Source organism: Marmota marmota, unplaced genomic scaffold, assembly GCF_001458135.2.
Source record: "Marmota marmota marmota unplaced genomic scaffold, marMar, whole genome shotgun sequence".
Lineage (NCBI taxonomy): Eukaryota > Metazoa > Chordata > Mammalia > Rodentia > Sciuridae > Marmota > Marmota marmota.
Genome location: NW_026000242.1, coordinates 9,468,211 through 9,489,007, shown reverse-complemented (window position 1 = coordinate 9,489,007; position 20,797 = coordinate 9,468,211). Strand labels below are relative to the sequence as shown.

Below are 20,797 nucleotides of genomic sequence, written 5' to 3'. Positions count from 1 at the left end.
CTCGGAAGGACCAGAGCAGGAAAAATTGGAGACTGAACCCCAGACCAGGAAATGTGGGGTCTACAGGTGATATAGGGGACTAAGAATTGGCTACTCCATCATAGGAGTAGAACCCAGGAGAGCCCTGGAGCAAAGTCCTGTAGCATGGACCATCACGTACTGGGCATGCAGGTGTGCTCATCTGAAATATTCAGACCAACTGACATTCAGCCAAAAGCCTGGAGCCATAAAGCTTAAACCCTGCTTCCAGGAGTTCTGCCTATGCTATTACCTCTCTGGTCCAACAATCCAGAGCATCCAACTCCAGAAGACCCCACCTAAAACTTCTGAGAAGAGAAGCTGAGAATATTTTGAAATCCAATGGAAAGAATTCTTTATTTTTTTATGAAGATTTTAAAATATTTCTTTTTCACTGTTTAATTGTAACCTTAATGGTACATGGACATTTACATAGTTTCCTATTTTTCCCTCATCTCTAGCATTTTTGCATACAATTATTTTCAATGGATTAGTTTTTTAGTGTACTAGAATGTTCAATTAGTATTTTAGTTGAGTTTTGTATTTTTTTAATTCTTTATTTAAATTTTTTCTTTATGTAAATTTTTCATTTACATGTTTCACTTGATTCTCTCATTTCTACTGCTAACAGTCAATCTCTATTATTCTCTCTTTCACTCTTCTTTAGCCTTTTACTTATGTCTTCTCTCCTTTTTTTCTCATAATCATTGCATCCTACATCACTTCTGTTCTCTTCCTATTTACCATTTGAAAATGTAAACCCATTTGCAAACCCATTTGCTGTTTTTATTACAGGCATAACTGCTCATATTATTTCTGTGTATTGTGGAAAATAACATTGTAGATATTATAGTAGCAACTATTTGGTTTAATGCTGTAAATTATTTGCATTGGTTGTTTTTTTTTTTGTTTGTTTGTTTTTTGTCTGCTTCTCAAAAGGAAGATACTGGAAAACTTCAGGGACACTATAAGTCCACAGGGTAGACACTCTACTGCCTCAGATATACTGTTAGATGAGTAGAGACATAACATGAAAAAGCAAGAAAATAAATTTTCCAATGCAAACCAAGATACTCCAATAACAGAATCACACTGGAAGAAAAGTCAGAGAAGGAGTATAGAATGTACATAGTTAAACTGATCTATGAAGTAAAAGATGATGTGAGAGAGAAAATATAGATAGCAAAAGATTGCTTCAATATAGAGATAGATATTCTGAACAAACAAAGAGTAATTCTCAAAATGACTGAAACAATAAATCAAATTAAAAATTTAATAGAAAGCATCACCCACAGTCTAGACCACTTGGAAGACAGAAACCAGGCAATGAAGACAAAATACATAATCTTGAAAATGAAGTTGACCAAGGAGAGAAGATGTTAAAAAAAAACATGAACAGAACTTCCAAGAATTATGGGATAACATAAAAAACCAAATTCAAGATTTACTGGGAGAGATGAAGGCACAGAGATACAAACAAAAGGAATACACAATCTTCTCAATGAAATAATATCAGAAAATTTCCCAAATCTGAAAAATGAAATGAAAAATCAAATACATGAAGTTTACAGACCCCAAATGTGAAAATGACAACAGACCCACATCAAGGCACATTATAATGAAAATGCCTAGCACATAGGATAAAATTCTAAAGGCTGTCCGAGAAAAATATCAGATTACATATATGGGGAAAACAGTTCAGATCTCAGCTGATCTCAACCTTGACCCTCGAAGCTAGAAGGTCCTGGAATAATATAAAACAAGCTCTAAAAGAAAATAGATGTCAATAAAAAATATTATATTCAGCAAAATTTAGCTTCAGATTTAAAGATAAAACAAAAACCTTCAATGATAAACAAAAATTAAAAGAATTCACAATCAGAAGTCTGCTCTTTAGAATATTCTCAACAAAGTATTCCATGAAGATGAAATTTTAAAAATTGAAAACTAGTGGGATATTTATGGCATATATTGTGGAATCTTCACTGAAATATAACTATAACACATCTCTCTTTGATAAGGAGAAGGGAATGATTAATTTTCAAGAATTCAGTGGAATTTCTTCCAAGATAAAGATTTCTATGTACCTGTCATTGTAAAAATTTGGAAGCAATGAAGTACATGTAGAAATAAAGTAATTGATATTTAGAGGTTAAAAAAATTGAAAACTAGTGATGGGAGGAACTACACTAAAGGAATAGTCAATAAAAGGAGAAATTAATTAAAAACTAGAAATAAACCAAAAAGGCCAGAACACAAATCATATATCAATAATAACCTTAAACATTAATGGCCTAAACTCATCAATCAGAAACATATACTGGCAGATTGGATTAAAAATAAGACCCAACAATATTCTGTCTCTAAGAGACTCACCTCACAGCAAAGACATCCACAGACTGAAGGTGAAAGGATGGAAAAGAACACACCACTCACATGGATGGCGTAAGCCAGCAGGAGTTTCTGTCTTCTAAAATAGATCAAATTTTGTAGGCTATTTAATTGTAATTACGCGATTGTGATATTACACAAATACATTTTTCATATCTGTAGGGTTGTTTTGAGAGCTCCCTTTCCATTGATATCCTTACTCTTTTCATGATTAGACTTGTTAGATTTTTATCAACTTTTAGCTGTATTATTTATTTTCTATTTCACATAATTCTGCTCCTATTCTTATTTTTTGTTCCTACCTAATTTAAAAATAATTTGATTGGTAATCTAGCTTCTTTCTGATACAAATACTTTAAGTTATAAGTGTGCATGAGTATTATTTTATCTCAAAGATTCTGACATTTTAAGCTTTTATTATTAGTTAAAAGTGTTTATTTATTTATTTTCTTGTACTTTCTTGTTTGATCCATGAGATATTTATAAGTGTGATGTTTAATTTTGAAGTAGTTAAGACATGGGGGTGAGGTTCTACACACCTTAAGGGGATTGATTTCTATTGTAATAAATCATGCAGGAAAAACAGTTTGCATGATTTCAAATTTTTAAAATTTCTCAAAGCTTATTTAATGACAGATCATAGTCTATCCCTATTAATTTTCTACTTGACATTTTTATGTATACTTCTCTATAAACAAGAAGTTGTTCAGGTGGTTGTTAATGTTGTTAAGCCTTCTATACCATTACTTCTTTCAGCAAACTGAGGGCTTACAATCTTCAAATATGATTGTGGGTTTTTCTTTCTAGTTTTATAATTTTACTTCATATTTTTTGAAATTTTGTTATTAGGTACATACACATTTAGGATTTCCTTCTTTCTTTTCTTTTCTCTTCCTTTCTTTCTTTCTTTCTTTCTTTCTTTCTTTCTTTCTTTCTTTCTTTCTTTCTTTCTTTCTTTCTTTCTTTCTTTTTCTTGTGCTAGGGATTGAACCCAGGGCCTTGTGCATGCTGGGTAAGCACTCTACCAACTGAGGTATATCCCCAGCCCCCTTGTTATAATTTCTTGATGAAGGTACATTATTATGGTTATGAAATGTTCCCCTTTATCTCTAAAATACTTTTATTGACATTTATGTTATATTAATAACTATATTTTAGATTTCTCATGCTTATTTTCCCTTTCTTTTGCTTTTAACCTATTGGTATATTGATATTTAAAGTGTGACATATGTATAGAGCTTATAGTTATTGTTTACTTTTACACATGTTGAACATTTATAACTTTTAACTACAATATCCAGATTATTTGTATTTAAATTAATTATTGATATTGTTCAAAAAATAACAGGACATGAAGGTCAGTGGAAACTTGGGTAAATGGTAGGTTTGGTGATGCAATATTTTGGAAAACAAGTTGAATAGTCCTGCTGTCAGGCTCAGAGAGAAGATTGTTGGAATGCTTTTGTTTCAATTGCTCATTCTCTCATTTATCATTTGATACAGAACAACAGATTATTATATTGTTTTTTAATACTTTTTATTTTTGCAAATAAATAATCATATATACATTAACAAAAAGAATCATTAGAATTCAGGAGGGTTGTGAGAAGTAAGCTAATGTAAAAAATGACCTCTTCAGGTTAATAGTAACAGAAAAATTTCAAACCTTGAGAATGAGATGGAAATTCAGAATCAGGACACCTTCAGAATCCCCAAGGGAGAGGAACAAAAAAGAACCTCTCCATGACATATCATAATTAAATTCCTAATATACAGAAAAGGATAGAATTTTAAAATCCTCAAGAGAAAAACATCAGGTCCACTTTAAAAAGTTGACACAAAAAAGTGCCACATTTAGAGGCAAAGCAATCAGAATCACTTCTGATTTCTCATAAAAAGTGTAAAAGCCAGGAAGGCTTGGAATCATGTGTTTCCAGTCCTGAAAGAAAGCAATTGTCAACCAAAATGTCTGTATCCCACAAAGTAATCCTTAAAAATCAAAGAAGAAATTGAAGAAAAAAAACTTTTCCATCATAAGCAGAAGTCATGGCTATTATACTGCCAATTCAGAGCTTATTTAAAGAAATAGTCTACATAGAAAAAATAAAAGAGAACAAAACAAACTAAAACCCAAGCCCCAGAGCTCACAAATGAACAGATCTCATTTGAAGAATAGCTAAGCAAATGAGAAACAGGACCAATTTAAACATAAGGAACAAATCATAATAACAGGAATTAATAAACATCTTATAATAAGATTGAATATGCATGATCTCAACTCTCTAATTAGAAGACAGAGGCTGGCAAAGTGAATTACACAACAAAAACCAATTCATGTTGTTTGGGAGAGATTCAGGCAAAGACAGCAAAAGCTGAAAGTGAAAGAATGGAAATTGATGTTATCATGTTAATGGAGCCACCCAAACAAGCAGGAGTACTACTCTCATATCTGGAAAAGCAGACTTCAAACCAAAATTAATGAAAAGAAACAAAGAAGGTCACATCCAACGAGAAGAAATGACAATAATAAATGTTTATGCCCCAAATGTTGTTGCAACTAATTACATAAAAGAAATGCTACTCCGGTGGAAGCCTCAGATAGATCCCAGTACAATAATACTGAGTGATTTCAACACATCTATCACCATTAGATATGTCAAAAAAGCATAAACTCAATAAGTCTCTTTGGATATAGAAAATATTATAAATCAAATGAATTTAACAGGCATCTATAGAATATTTGATCTAACAATAGTTGAATACACTTCCTTCCTAGTGGCTCATGGAACCTTCTTCAAAATAGACCATATATTAGGTCACAAAGCAGCTGTTAGCAAATAAAAATAATTGATATAATTCTTTGCATCCTATCAGATCATAATGGAATAAAATTAGAAATGAACAGGACAAATCCTATAGAAACTGTATATACATGGAAATTGAATAATAACATTTGAATGATGAATGGGTGATAGAAGAAATCATGTGAAAAATCTAAAATTCTTAGACTCAAAGAGAATAATTATACAACGTACTAGAACCTCTGGAACACTATGAAGGTGGTTCTAAGAGGAATGTTTATAGGTATAAGAGCCTATATAAAGGCTGAGGATGTGGCTCAAGCGGTAGCGCGCTCGCCTGGCATGCACAGGGCACTGAGTTCGATCCTCAGCACCACATAAAAATAAATAAAGATATGGTGTCCACCCAAAACTGAAAAATAAATATTAAAACTCTCTCTCCCTCCCTCTCTCTCTCTCTCTCTTTTTAAAAAAAGAGCCTATATAAGAAAATCAGAAAGATTTTAAATAAACAACCTAATGATACATCTCTAGGCTCTTGAAAAAGAACAAATCAATTCCAAACCAGTAGAAGGAAGGAGATAATTAAGATTGGTGCTGAAATCAATGAAACTGAGGGGAAAAATACAAAGATCATGAAACAAAAGAGTTGGTTCTTTGAAAAGATCAATAAAACTAAACCCTTAGCCAGACCTAATAAAAAGATAAGATAAAAATCCCAAATTAAAAAATTAGAGATGTAAAAGGAGAAATCACCATAGGCATCACAGAAATCCAGCAGATCATTAGGGACTATTTTGAAAACATATATTCCAGAAAATGGAAAACCTAAAAGAAATAAATACATTTCTAGGGCTGGGGATGTGGCTCAAGCGGTAGCGTGCTTGCCTGGCATGAGTGCGTCCCGGGTTCGATCCTCAGCACCACATACAAACAAAGATACTGTGTCCGCTGATAACTAAAAAATAAATATTAAAAAATTCAAAAAAATACATTTCTAGACACATATGATCTGCCAAAATAGACTTGAATTAGAAAAAAATTATATCCCATGCTTTCATATGTCAAAATAAATACTATATTCATGTATAACTAAAAAGAATCAATATATAAAAAGATGACAATATAAAACCTAAACATATCAATAACATAAAATGAGATAGAAGCAGTAATAAAAAGCCTTCCAACAAAGAATATTCAAGGATCAGATGAATTCTCTCCTGAATTCTATCAGACTTTTGAAGAAAAACTAATGACAATGCTCTTCAAATAGGTCCATGAAATAGAAATGAAAGGAACATTTCAAAACTCATTCTATGAAGTCAGTATCACACTCATACCAAAACCAGATGAGCACACATCAAGGTAAGAAAGCTATAGATCAGTATTCCTAATTAACTTAGATGCAAAACTTCTTAATAAAATAAAATGTTAAGAAATCATGCTTAACAACATATTAAGAAGATTTTACATCATGAGTAAGTTGGTTTTATGCCAGAAATGCAAGGATAATTCAAGAGACATATATCAATAAATGTAATTAATCACATAAATAGAATTAAGGACAGAAATCACTTATTCATCACAATTAGATGCAGAGAAGGCCTTAGACAAAATTCACTGCCCATTCTTGATAAAAAAAAGTACTTAATACACTAGGAATAGAAGGAACCTACCTCATCATCATAAAAAGATTGTATATGACAATCCCAAAGCAAATCTCACAGTAAATGGGGGGAAACTGAAAGCATTTTCATTGCAATCTGAAGCAGGTAAAGGATGTGCACTCTCACCATTCCTATTTGTTAAAGTGCTAGAAATTCTAGCCAGAGAAATTAGGCAAGAGAAGGGAAATAAAATGGATAGAAATTGAAAAGGGAGAACTCAAATTATTAAAATTTGCAAATGATATGACTCTATTCATAGAAAAGATCCATAATCCTCCACTGAAAGACTGCTAGAGCTAAAATACAAATTTAGCAAAGTGACAGGTTACAAAATCAAGATAAAAAATCAATAGACTTCTTATATATCAATAATAAATCTGCTGAGAAAGTAATCAGGAAAATAATTTTATTCAAAATATGCTCCTAAAAAACATAGAATACCTAGGAATAAAACTAAACAAGAAAGGGAAAGACCTCTACAATAAAAACTATAGAACATTGAAGAAAATTGTACATAACGAGGGGATTTGTTGTTACATGCTCATACATGCACACTAATAACAATATAATTTGGCCAATATCACTCCCCAGCACTTCTCCCTGGATCTTTTTAATCAAGAGCTTCCTATATATTAGGCATATTAGTTTATTGTCTCGGATAGATTGCAAGTGTTTCTTTCTATTGGCCATTTATCTTTTGCTTTATAATTTTTAGGGGGTGATGTAAAATTTTTTATTTACATACTTCAATTTGTTAATTTGGATTTCACATTATCAGTCTGGAAACAGAAAACAGTCCTTTATTCTATGTATTACACATACTCTTTTAATGGTATCTTTTAATAGGTAATTCTTAATTTTAATATATTAAGACTGACTAGTGTTTTCCCTTTTGATTAATACTTTTTGAACTCAGTCTCAGATAGCACACTCTATCATGATATTTTTCTATGTTACTGTCACCAGTCTAAGAATCTTTTCTCACTGTGTTACATTGAGATGTGAGGAGCTGGGTGAATTTGTGAAGTGTTTTTTGCTGGTCCATGAGATACAAGTATAGAAATTTAGGAAACGTGTAGAGATATCGGAACATGGCCTTACCAAGGCATGCAAGACAGTGAGGGGTGAACTAGGCTCCCTGGTGGGTGTCAAACTCAAGTGGAGAGTCGAAGGTGACACAGCTGTGTACCAGTCATGTGCACTAGGACCAGGCATGGAAAGTTTAGGTATTTTAAAAAAAATGACATTAGCACCGATAGTGTGAGATGCACACTTTAATAAGCTCTACTCTTTTCCTTTTTACATTAGTTTGTGATCTCCCTGGACACTAATTTATTTTTTATGAATAGTGTAATGTAGGGGTCTGATTTTGTTTTATTTTTCACACATGTTTATCCTATTTTCCCATAACACTTATGCAATTTACTCTTTTCCTCATTGCTCCATGTGGCATGGAGCAACTGTGTTTGCAGGGCCTCTTCTGCTTCCTTGATTCTGTTTCATTGGTCTTTGGTTTTTCATTGAACCAGTGCCACACTGTTAGATTCTAGCTTTAAGGTAATTCTTGATGTTTGGAAAAGTAAGTTCTTTTATTCTTTTTCAGAAGTATCTTCATTATTTTTAGCTCTTTACATTTATTTTTAGAAATTTTAGAATCATATTATCAAATTATATATAACCTAATGCACAATATAATCTTTTAAGACTTTTAAATACAAATTTTATTTTATCTGTAGAATTTTATTTTATCTTTAGAACTATTTAGTCATTCAGTTTGATATGGGGTTGTGTTCTCGCATATCTTCTGTTGCATTTAATCCAAACCACTGGGTTACCCAGGTATTTAGTTTTGATAATTTAGTGAGCTGCACTTTGAAGATTTGTGCATATTTGTAAAATTAAAATGTGTTACAAAAATACAATAGTAGAACTATAAAAAGTTACAAAATGTAGGATTAAATTCAATGAAAGATATGCACAATATGTACACAGAGATTCCATGCAATTTTAATTCTTATCTAGTATCTATTTATACTGTTAGAGAAGTTTTTAAGTTTTGTATATTGAGCTTGTGGTGCCCCTAATTCTAAATTCTTCTACCTAGGCTTTTTGTTTTTCCTAAGGGAATGATGAAATGGGAGCAGTGAGTCTGTTCTTTTCTGAGGTGTACTGCAGTTCACAGGTAGATAGAGCCGTGAGAAGTCCTCAGCTCTGTTATCTGACTTGGTAAGGAATGTTTGCTGTGCTTCACTCAGAAAGTGATGTTGCTTATAGTTTTCTATTAGATCAATTTTCTCAACTTATGGGAATTTTCTTCTATTTCTAGTTTGTACTAGTTTTTCCCTTAACTTTGGAGGAATTTTTGATCAATTCTACCAATTTGTTTGTTTTAAATCAGGCCCCATCAAAGTAGGCCCAGGGGCTAAATATATCCACTACATTTTTGGTGAAGCTATGATCTATAAATGTTTTTTGAGTGTTTAGATAATTGGGGTGGAGGGGGAATCAAAAGAAGAATACTATTTCCTGATGTGTCCATTATATGAAACACAAGTTTCCTTGTCCATTCTTAAAGTTTTATTAAAATATAACCCACTCACTTTACACGTTGTCCAAAGCTGCTTTTGTACTGCAGTGCAGAGTGGAGCAGTTGTGACAGAGGCAGGATAATCTGCAGATTCCAAAATATTTACTCTCTATACCTTTACAGAGAAAGTAGGGTGACAATTTTAGAACATCATGACGATTACATGTTTATTCCCTTTTACTCTTCTGTTAGCCATGAGTAACAGAAATCATACTCAACCATGCCTAAAATATTTATTATTTACACACAGACAAGCTCCAGGCATGATATGATCATTCCTTACATCTCACACTCTGGGATTTGCATCTCATCTCCATTCTTATTGTCTGTAAGTGTCCCACAAATAATCCCATGGGTATTCTTTTAAATTTGATTTTCTTAACACTTAAAATGAATAAAATTTCATCGACACAAGGGGTGTAAAAATTGGTATTTAGTAATTTTTTATACTTATGCTTTAGCAAATGTAGCTTAAGAACATGTTAATCTGAGTTCGAATCACATGATCAGGTGGGTGGAGATTATTGGTGCCATATGCAATGGTCATGTCCCAGGCATCAATGACACCCACATTGAGATCTTTGAAAATGTCATTCAGGATAAGATAATGAATGTAACCATGGAAGTCTCCAAACCACTCTGTTTCTACGTGCATCTCCCTGATATTTTCTGTCTTAATGATCACTTTAATGTCGGGGTTTCTTAGCAATAGTCGTTCAATAGCTTTTTGAATACTGATGGCCCTGCGAATGAAAAGGTCAATGGGGAAGGGTCTGAAGTGGTGGCCAAAAGTTATCGCAATGGCTGTGTTTTTATCCCCTGATATTAGGTCAATTTCTCGAGGGATGTAAGCTTCATCTGTCACAGAGTAGAGATTATGAGTGATAATAGGAAAGCCATGTTTTTTCCATTGAATTTGAGTATGTCTTCCAGCATCCAGAAGCAAACGCTTCGGAAAAGATCCAGTTTCATGAAGATCAAAAAATTTCAGTGCTGATTAAAAAACAAAACAAAACAGATATTAACTAAAAAGTAATATTAGTTCATTTTAAAAGGATATTCACAATATTATTTACAATACCTACCTGATGTAGTTTTGTCAGAAGCATTCTGAAATCTGGAATAAATTACTAATTCACACGCATGAAAAGTCAATCGAAATGTAAAGTTTTCATTGGAGTTTATAAAGAGGAACAACATTTCTTATGAAAGAGGTAATAAAGCAGATTTCAAATTAAGATTGCATTCTAGAAAGCTAAGTGAAATAATAATAATAATAATAATAATAATAATAATAATAATAATAAACCCAGCCCAAGTGAGAATAGATGGAGACCTCACTGAAAGTACTTTATGATCAGCCAGAACTTCCAAAAGAATATAAAGTAAGTACATACTTTTTACTACTTTGGGTAAGTAGTAGATCCACTGACATATTGTGGAGTCTCCCAGGAGGTAAATGAGTTTTCCTTTCAAGCAGCCATTGATATTATTTGTATCTAGTTGAATCTGGTTACAAAATGTTGTTATCCACCTTCCTTGTAAAGTGTATCCACCAGGGACAGGAATCTTCATTCCAATTTGGCATTTTTCTGTGCTCTTTTCACTCTCTGGGAGCAGAGATCCTGTAGTGAGTGGTGGTAGTGGCATGTGTAAACACCAGTCTCCTTTCTTGGTCCTTCCCTTCCTGATTTCTTTCTCTCTCCCTACAGTCTTGTCTTCTGTCTTACTAGAGGTATTTTTTTTATCACAGGTTTTGTTTTAGGCACTGCTACTCATTCTTTTGAGAGATTTTGAGTCATAATGACACTTCTCATTCATTTTCTCCCACCTGGGCTCGTTACCTAAGTTGTGATGTCCTTTCTTTCCTTGTTTTTTTTTGCCATTCCTGTGATATTATAGTGACTTTTCTGTTCTCTACTCTGAATTGTGTTACTGGATTGCCAGCTGTTGTCTTTGTTATTGAATCATTTTTATTTGTTCCATCAATGAAGGAACTATGAAGTGTGCTGTGTTAAAAAAATGGCTTAACATATAACATGCACATATTTTGAAAACTTTCAACAGTATAAAATATTTACCTTGACTTAATGTTGTTTTTTTTTTAAATAGGACCTTGCTAAAGGTGATTTGCAGTATTCCACAGAAACCAATATTCTGAGCCATTGCAGCCTGTTTTCCTAGAATGGCAGGCTCTTTAATGGTCTGTCTTCTAAGGTACCCCATGTGGCAGAGCACCAACTTTGCCATGCTATAACAAATGTCCTCAGATGTCTGACATCATGCTTCCTTCCCAAGCTCTATGCTGCTGCACCACTGCTGAGCTATTGCCTCATTAGTTTTATTGGTTGTTGTTTTGCTTTGTTTTTTTGTTTTTTGCAGTGTGTGGAATGGGACCCTGAGCCTTTGCATGCTAGGTCAGCACATTACCACTGAACTTTCTTTTATAGTTCAGCCAGTAGGAAGGAGACAAATGGATGAGGAGGGCAAGCTGTTTTGCTTTTAAAGGTGTTACGTACAAATTTTCCATATTTTTACTCCTAGAAAAAATGTAATGTGGCCATAAGTAGCCAAAAGGAAAGGTAGCCAGGGGTTCAGCTAAACTAATGGTTTCTCTTCTAGAGTGAGAGAATAGAATGGATAGTGGGGGATTACCAGCAGTCTTTGCTTTACCTTCCTTCTTTAGCTCCTCATAGGCATTGCAGTCTCTGTTTGCCTGTGTCCACAAAATAGTATTTCCTTATATGTTAGTACTATACAGTTGAGCCACTGTATCCATGAGTTCTGTGTCTATGGATTCAACCCACCATGGATGGAAAATATTTGGGAAATTTTTTTTTATCTTGCTAAACACATGCAGATTTTCTCTCCTTTTTTCCATAAACAATATAGCACAGCAACTATTTATATAGCATGGATGTTGAATTGGGTGATATAAGTATTCTGGAGATGATTTAAAGTATATGGGAAGATGTTGTAGTTTATACCACGTACCATGTCATTATATATAAGGGGTAAGCATCTTGGTATCAATTTTGATGTCCCTGTTGGGTCCTGCAGGCAACCCCCTCCATGAATATCAATGGATAGATATATTTGTAATTTGAGGACAAAATGACAAAATGGTGCTGGTGGCAGAATTAGAAAATGAAACTGGAAGAGCTATTAAATCCTTGTGATTTTTCTTGCCAAAGGTAGTTTTCCTAATCCTATAATCATGTTGGTCTTTTACTGTGACATAGTTGCTCTTGGAGGAAGCTCAATAACACTGTATCATGGATGCTTGAATATCATAAGCCTAAAAACTCAACACCCACAATTACCAAGTTATCCCCATCCCAGTAATATACTGGCATATTCAAGATGATAGCCTTTGAGCTTATTATTGAAAAGCGTATCCTGTATAATATTTATATGCCAGAGAATTTATTTCCTTATGATTATTATTACATAATTTCATTTTAGAATAGGCACAATATTTTGTGGTTAATTTTGCTCACCTTTTGGTTTAGAGATTATAGTAGGCAGACTGTGGTTCCTCATTATATTCAGGTCCTAATTCCTCAAACCTGTGAATATGTTGCCTTATATGCAGAAAGATTTTCAAGATTGACTAAGTGTATAGAATCTGAGAGGGGACAATCCTGGATTATCTAGGGGAACAGGTTCAGTCTAATTTCATTGATCCTCTAAATTGAAAGAGGGAGGCAGAAGGTAGGCCAGAAACATGTTACCTGAGTAACTGACCCATTGTTGTGGTTTTGATAAGGACGATCTTAGTTTTATTTGTTCTTGTTGTTGTTTCGAATTTTGAGTTACAAATAAGGAGGGCATGTTTTAGAAGCCAAAAAGGCAAAGAACCAGATTCTTGCATAGACCTCCAGAAAAGAATAAAGGTTTGCTCTATCTTGACTTGTTTGGTGAGACTGATATTGGGTGTTGGAAGAATAACACTAAGAGAATATGTTCATTTTATTAAAAGCCACTTGGTTGTAGCAGCAAGAAGAAATTAATGCAGAGAAAATTGATATCCTTTAAATATGAACTCATCCCATCCAGAAACAGCATATTTTCTTCCATGTATAAATTTTATTTTATGTCCCTTAGTAACAATTTAAATCTCTATATGTAGTTCATACTTATTTTGTTCACTTGTGAATTTGCCTTTTGAAGTATAAAGGGGAGCATACCACTCTCTTCCTCAGTGGATCTCTGGAGTTTTCAAAAGTTTACCAAATAATCAGTGAAATCTACAGCATGCCCTTGAGAATTTCCATAATTTGGCTTCTTCCTATTTTCTATGCCCAACAGGGTCCAGATAATTTTGGTCATGAATGGATGAAAAAAAAAAACACCTGGGGCTGGGGCTGGGGCTGGGGCTCAGTGGCAAAGTGCTGGCTTAGCATTGTGAGGCACGGGGTTCNTACTGGAATCTTCCTACTTTCAGCCCTACTGCTTATCTCCTGTGTATAACTGTGTGTAAATGGAGGCAGGCAGGAAGGGGTCAAGGGAATGATGAAGACTCAGGTGCCTAGTACAACATATATACAACAGATATAAGTTGTACCCTGTTCTATGCTATGGATGTCTCTTTAGATCCAATCCCATGAAATGGTAAGTGATCCTTAGTGGGGTTCAGCCATCAGGATGGTTAATGGGAAGGAAAAGATGTGGTGAGTTGCACCATTGGAGACAAAAAGGAAGAAAAGAAAACCAACTGTGATTTTATTTGTTCAGAAGTAAGCCATGCACTATAGACCAGGATAGCTGCATAAGCCTCTGGATAACTGCATTAGCACATGGAATGTGTGTTAGTTTTCCATGTTCAATGTCTACTCTTATTTCTTCTAAGCAAATATTTTTGAAAGCCTGTGGAAAAAAAACTTCTAAGCCTGACTTTGAAAAATGCTAAGAAAGGAATTGCTCAGAATCTAGCATTTCACTGTTGCCACAAGTAGAGAAAATAAGTCTCTAGGGGTAAGAGAATAGATCTTGGCAAAATGAAAAGTTAAAAGGAAGTGGACTGAAGCTTATGGAAAATTAGCAAATTAACAGAAGTCTCTGGGACTGATATATGCCTCAGAGTTTTGCTCATAGTTCTTTTTTTTTTTTTTGTGATGAGAGTTTCCTTTTGCAAATACTCAGAGAAGCCCATGAGAAAACCCTGATAGTTAATTCTAAGCCACAAAGTGAATTGTTTCCATCTTAGTGGAGAACAAGGAGACCAGGGAATGCACATCTGTTTGTGAAGAGTGGGAGAAGGGCAAGTGTGGTTGCAGCCAAGATTGATAGGGGAAACGTGCACTGAGGTTAGAGGAGGCTGGTCGACCAGGGCTTCCAGGTAACAATGTGGAGAAGTAGAAGGACTCCTCCACCCTAAGCAGTATACACTGAGGCGTGTCTGATCATTAGATCAGCTAGAGATGACCCATAGTGTGGGGACAAGTGCATGGAGTACTGCATACATGGCATACCTTAAGGGCATCTGAGTGGCAAATCACTCCTCTGTGCCATCGGCAAACTGCTTACCCCATAGGCACAGCCCTGGGTATGAGGCTGGGTGTTGCAGTCCCTGTGCTTGCTCCATGGCCCACTCCTTGATTGGTTGCTGCAAGAACAGTTGGCTGGAAATTGTATTGGTGGCTGCCTGTAATCTGCTAAGCTAATGCTTGGGTATATATACATGGTAACTGTGCAGTAAAATCAGATCTGCTTCCTACTTGGTCTCTGCAGATCTTGATTAGTGACTCTGTGGCTGTACTCCCCTCTACCCTGTTCTGTGGATCTCCTCCCTGGACAAGAGAGAGCCCATGCACCTTAGGAGATGGCCTTTTAGAAAAGTTGCTCAGGCTGCAGTGTAGAGTGGGTTCAAGGAGGGTATGATGGGTGATTGAAGGGAGAAAAGGTGGAAACTCATTTCAGTCATGCAGATGAGGAAATGGAGGTCTCTACTTGGATAGCAGCACTGGACATGGAGAGGAATGAACAAAAAAGACATTTAAGAGGCAGAATCTGTGGGATACAATAAAGTAAAATGATGTTTTTATATATTTACAAGGAATCTTTTTCCCCCAGTGGAACATCTATGAAAACATAGCAAAATAGTTTTCCATAGAGTGTATTTTGAAAAATGTATATCTATAGTAACAATCCTTATTAATACAGAGATGTAAACGCATGTATATTATTGAATTCTTCCTGTGTAACCATCTTTTTGTAACTTTATCAATCAAAATGGAAACTATGGTGTCGAGTAATGAACAGGGATGCCATGAAAATATCACATCACGTATACGACTATAACTTTGAGTGGAGGAAGTATCTGAGAGGATCAATATTGAGACGGCTATGTATGACCCTAATCCCAATAGCTCTCATTGTATTAAAAATTATACTCACTTATGGAAAAGGCTTTTCTCCTTGACTGAAAGATAAGAAATTTCTCGGTTCCTGGAGGACATATAGGTCAGGGCCTCACAGGGCATGTGTTGAGGCTTCTTGCAGTAGAAGGCTTCCTGGTCTCTCCCATACAGGTAGGTGCACAGTTCAGAGCTAGAGTTTAGGGTCAGGCCACATTCAGTGAAGACTTGGGAGGTGCCATTAACAAATTTACCTTTGAACATAATTTTATCATATCCTTGGTTCCTTGCCCTCCAGAGAGCCGACACCCCTTCACTGGGGTGGATAAGCAGGAGAGACAGAGAGACCTGGCCCTCCCAGAACAGAGTGAAGCTGACAAGGTAGGTGCCATTGTTGAAGTCTGTCACCTTTCCTGAGGCGCCTGCCTTCAGGGCTGGGGAGGACATCCTGGCCCTCAAAAAGTCCCCTCCATATTCCTTTCTGTGTCCCAGGTGGTCCTTGGCCTCCAGCAGGATGTCCAACTGGTCCCCCCTGCAGTATGTGTCTCTAGGGTTGAGGATTGTGACTGTGCTGTGTGTGGCACTGGTGGTGGTGTTCATGTGGGTGAAGGGTCTGGGTGGGATCAGTTGGTTTAGTGTTTTCAGAATCTTCCTTATTCTCAGCTCAGTTTCTGTTGGTGTCTTTACAGGGCTCATCTTTATTTCAGAACACAAAAAGTTTGTGGAGATGTTCCAGGGATTTAAGCTGACAGGTACATTTGTAGCAGACCAAAGCTGAAATGATAACAAACAAGACATACTATTCATTAAATGTGTTCCCAGTAATTTTTACTTATAGCAAATTTGAGTTCACCTATTATCATCCATATTATTTAAACTTTCTGATAATTCTGCATAAAATAAAACCATTTACATTTTACATCAATATTTTAGAGAATGCCTTAGCAAGTATAAATAAACATACTCAATCTTAGATTTATATCTCAAGTAATACATATGAGTAAGAAGATGATGCTGGTTCACTTGTTCTTCCTTTTCAGATACACCCTACTCCCAATAGCTCATTTCTTAGTTCCTCCTCAGTATACTTTTACCCATGTTTAACCATCTTTTCCTCCCCAGCTTATCATGGTTCCAGCTGCCACCATTTTTCTCCTGGATTGTAGTTTCCTCCTCTACTGGGAAGTGGTTCTCAGGCTTCCTGAGGACAGCCCTGCTTTCTCTCCCTTTAGTTAAATTGTAGTTTATCAGCCCTTCAAAAGCAAAACTCTACACATATCTACTTCCTTCTTAAACCCCTTTGATGTCTTCTCATGATTCTTGGGATAAAATCCAATTTTAACAGGGCTTTATGCTCTGGCCTGTCTTTTCTGCCTAGTTCTGTACCTCCTCCTGTGAACTCCATTCTGACAAGACTAACTATTCTTGTTTTTTGGTGATGACTTTCCTTTCTTGTATGTCTTGTACTTTACTAAAACTTTCTCCTCTTTCTACATTGTTGGATACCTCCTTCTTTTCTCCAAACCACATAAAAATCTGTTAACTTCTCATTTAGGAATCCCAACAACCTTAGTTGTCATTGGACAGTGTTCTAGAGGTGCTCAAATTCAGCAGTTTCTGAACCTTGTTGATAATCAGAAGCACATGCCAAGCTTTTCTCAAAATATGGATTCTCAGACTGCAGTCCAGGCCAACTGAACCATAGACACTAAATGTGCAATCCTGGAGGATGTGGTTTTCAAACACTTCACAGACATCTTGTGTTCATATAAGGTTTAAAACACTAGTTATAGATCAGTGTTTGTCAACTGCCTCACATGTAAGAACATATGTAGAGCTTAAATTTCAGCAGTACAAAAAATCCTTTCCTGACTGCTCTGTGGCCCACCCTCAATCAGTAAAACCTTGGTGATTGGTAACACAGTGGCATAGTAAACCAAAAGAGACTGGAAACCGAGAAATGATATGTAACTAAAATAAAGATGAAGGAAATCTAAGTTCAATCTTTGAGAAAACTTAGCGAATTGAGAAACCTTTGGCTAAACCAAGCAAGAAATAGAGAGAGACACAAATATATAAAATCTAAGCAAGAATACTGTCATGTATGTTTGTATTTTATGAAAGCATAAAATAAGACATTAGTATACACATTACAAGATAGAGAAGTGGAATAAAAAGTAGCTATACAATCTACAAAATACAAATAATATAACCATGATGAAAACATTTTTTCCATTTTGTCTACCTCCTAAAACTACAGGCTGAGGCATTTTTTATTTGTCAGTACAAATATTATTAACTTGTATAATGAAGAAACACTTTATGCTGAAACTTAATAAATGCAATACAGAAAAACTGAAAGTTTACACTCATAAACATGGCCTTTAAATTTTCTCTCCACAGTTGCATACATTTATATAAATATATGTAAAAACATACATAGTTTAAAGAGTTGTGTGTATGTTTGTTTGTATATTTTTCATGATTGCTTATGGATTCATTCAGAATTGTAAAGATGGGCCCAGGAGGAAAAAATCTTTCAGTATAGTTTATATTTTAATGGATTAAAGACAAATCTTGTGATTTTTTCATTGTTTTCAAACATATTTGATGGGAATTGCACTGTTAAATAAGTATTCAGTATACTTTAAAATTTATTTAACACAAATGTTTAATAAGTACAGATAAAAAAATTCAAAGTCAGGAAGAAGACAAGAATGTTGGCCACCATCACCTGAATTAATGTTCAACATGTGAGAGGTCCAGAGCAATAGAATCCAACTAACCAACCAACCAACCAACCAACAAAAACAAAACCTTGAGTTTTGAGAATTGTAAATGAAGAGGCTTAATGATGACTTTTAAAATCATTTTTTAAATTTTGTTTTCTGTAGATGTGATTGTCCACAAAGAAATCTTGAGCCTGAAAATTAATGGCAATAAGATATCAGGTAGGAGCTAAAAACAAAATAAATTTTTTTGTACTTATCTATACAAAATAATTATTAGAAAATGAAATAGGAGATAAGTTCTGATTTGATGGAGGCATTTTAAAACTCTTAAGAATATTTAAAAATACCTGAATATAAAGCTGTTCAGCTCTGAAATGTAAGACTTATTAATGTAAAATTGATATTTTGGGGCTGGGGATGTGGCTCAAGTGGTAGCGCGCTCGCCTAGCATGCATGAATGAGGTACGATTCTCAGCACCACATAAAAATAAAATAAACATATTATGTCCAACTAAAACTGAAAAATAAGTATTAAAAAAAAACAAAAAAGACCCTAATATTTCTTCGTAAATATAATTTTGAAACTCTTTCAAATTTTCAGGAGGATTCTTTTTGGTGGGAGAGATGGAAGCTGATTACTTAACTCTAAAGCTTTTTGTAAGATAGTAGTCTGAAAGTACCTAGGAACTATTTAAAAAATACTAACCCTAGCATAAATTATACTAACAAATTGTCATGTCCACATAATATCAAATAAAACAATCAAATAGGATAGATTCCCTTAGAAACAGTTCTGCTTTTATATGGTGTAGTATGTTAGTGGTGAAATCAGGAATCATAAAATTATATTCAGTAATTTGTACCAGGAAAATTGTTTACTATATTGAAAAAACAATCTGTAAATTTCTATCCCATGCTGCATACTAAAGGTCTAAATGAATAAAAGAACTAAATAGGGATATCATTGATCAAAAATGCATTACAAAGAAATTTAGTTTCTTTCTGACTTAAAATTAGGAAGTATTTCATAAATAAGACTGCAAGTTGCTGCAGAGCATGAGGGTACATGGCTGTAATCCTAGTGGCTCAGGAGCCTGAGGCAGGAGATCTCGAATTCAAAGCCAGCCTCAGCAGGATCAAGGCACTAAGCAACTCAGTGATACCCTGTCTCTAAATAAAGTACAAAATAGGGCTGGGGATTTGACTCAGTGTTCTGGTACTCTACCCACCCCCCCCCAAAAAAAAAAAAAAACCCTGCAAAGTGCAAAATATAAGAAAATGCATTTACCTATTCAATTACTTCAAAATGAAAATTTTGATAAAGGACATTATGAATAAATCTATCAGAAAAAATGAGGTAAAATATATGTATCATCTAAACACAGAAATTATTACCCAGAATATAAAAGTTATTACTAAATAGAATAAAATATATATCAGTGAACCTAACAGAAAAATTAACAAAGTGTATATATTGAAAACATATATGAAAATGTCTATTACATTATTAAGTATATTGGAAAAGCAACGGATACAGTTCATTTATGAGAATTGAAAAGCTAAATTTTGTATATTTATACAGTGAAATATATTATCTCTAATGAACTATATATCATGAATTAAATTTACATAGAGCAATATGATTGGATTTCAGAAGGAAATTTGAATGAGAACTATATAAATTAAACACCACACCACACACTATCCTATCACTATGTATCTTTCAAAGCCATATATATATATATATATGGCTTTGAAAGATACATAGTGATAGGATAGTGTGTGGTGTGGTGTTTAATTTATATAGTTCTCATTCAAATTTCCTTCTGAAATCCAATCATATTGCTCTATGTAAATTTAATTCATGATATATAGTTCATTAGAGATAATATATTTCACTGTATAAATATACAAAATTTAGCTTTTCAATTCTCATAAATGAACTGTATCCGTTGCTTTTCCAATATACTTAATAATGTAATAGACATTTTCATATATGTTTTCAATATATACACTTTGTTAATTTTTCTGTTAGGTTCACTGATATATATTTTATTCTATTTAGTAATAACTTTTATATTCTGGGTAATAATTTCTGTGTTTAGATGATACATATATTTTACCTCATTTTTTCTGATAGATTTATTCATAATGTCCTTTATCAAAATTTTCATTTTGAAGTAATTGAATAGGTAAATGCATTTTCTTATATTTTGCACTTTGCAGGGTTTTTTTTTTTTTT

The 20,797-nt window shown here is 34.1% G+C and overlaps 1 pseudogene; it reads right to left on the bottom strand.

Moving 5' to 3' along the window:
* Window positions 1–9,702: 9,702 nt before the first annotated feature.
* Window positions 9,703–20,797, bottom strand: part of LOC107145984 — a 24,390-nt pseudogene continuing 13,295 nt past the window's right edge.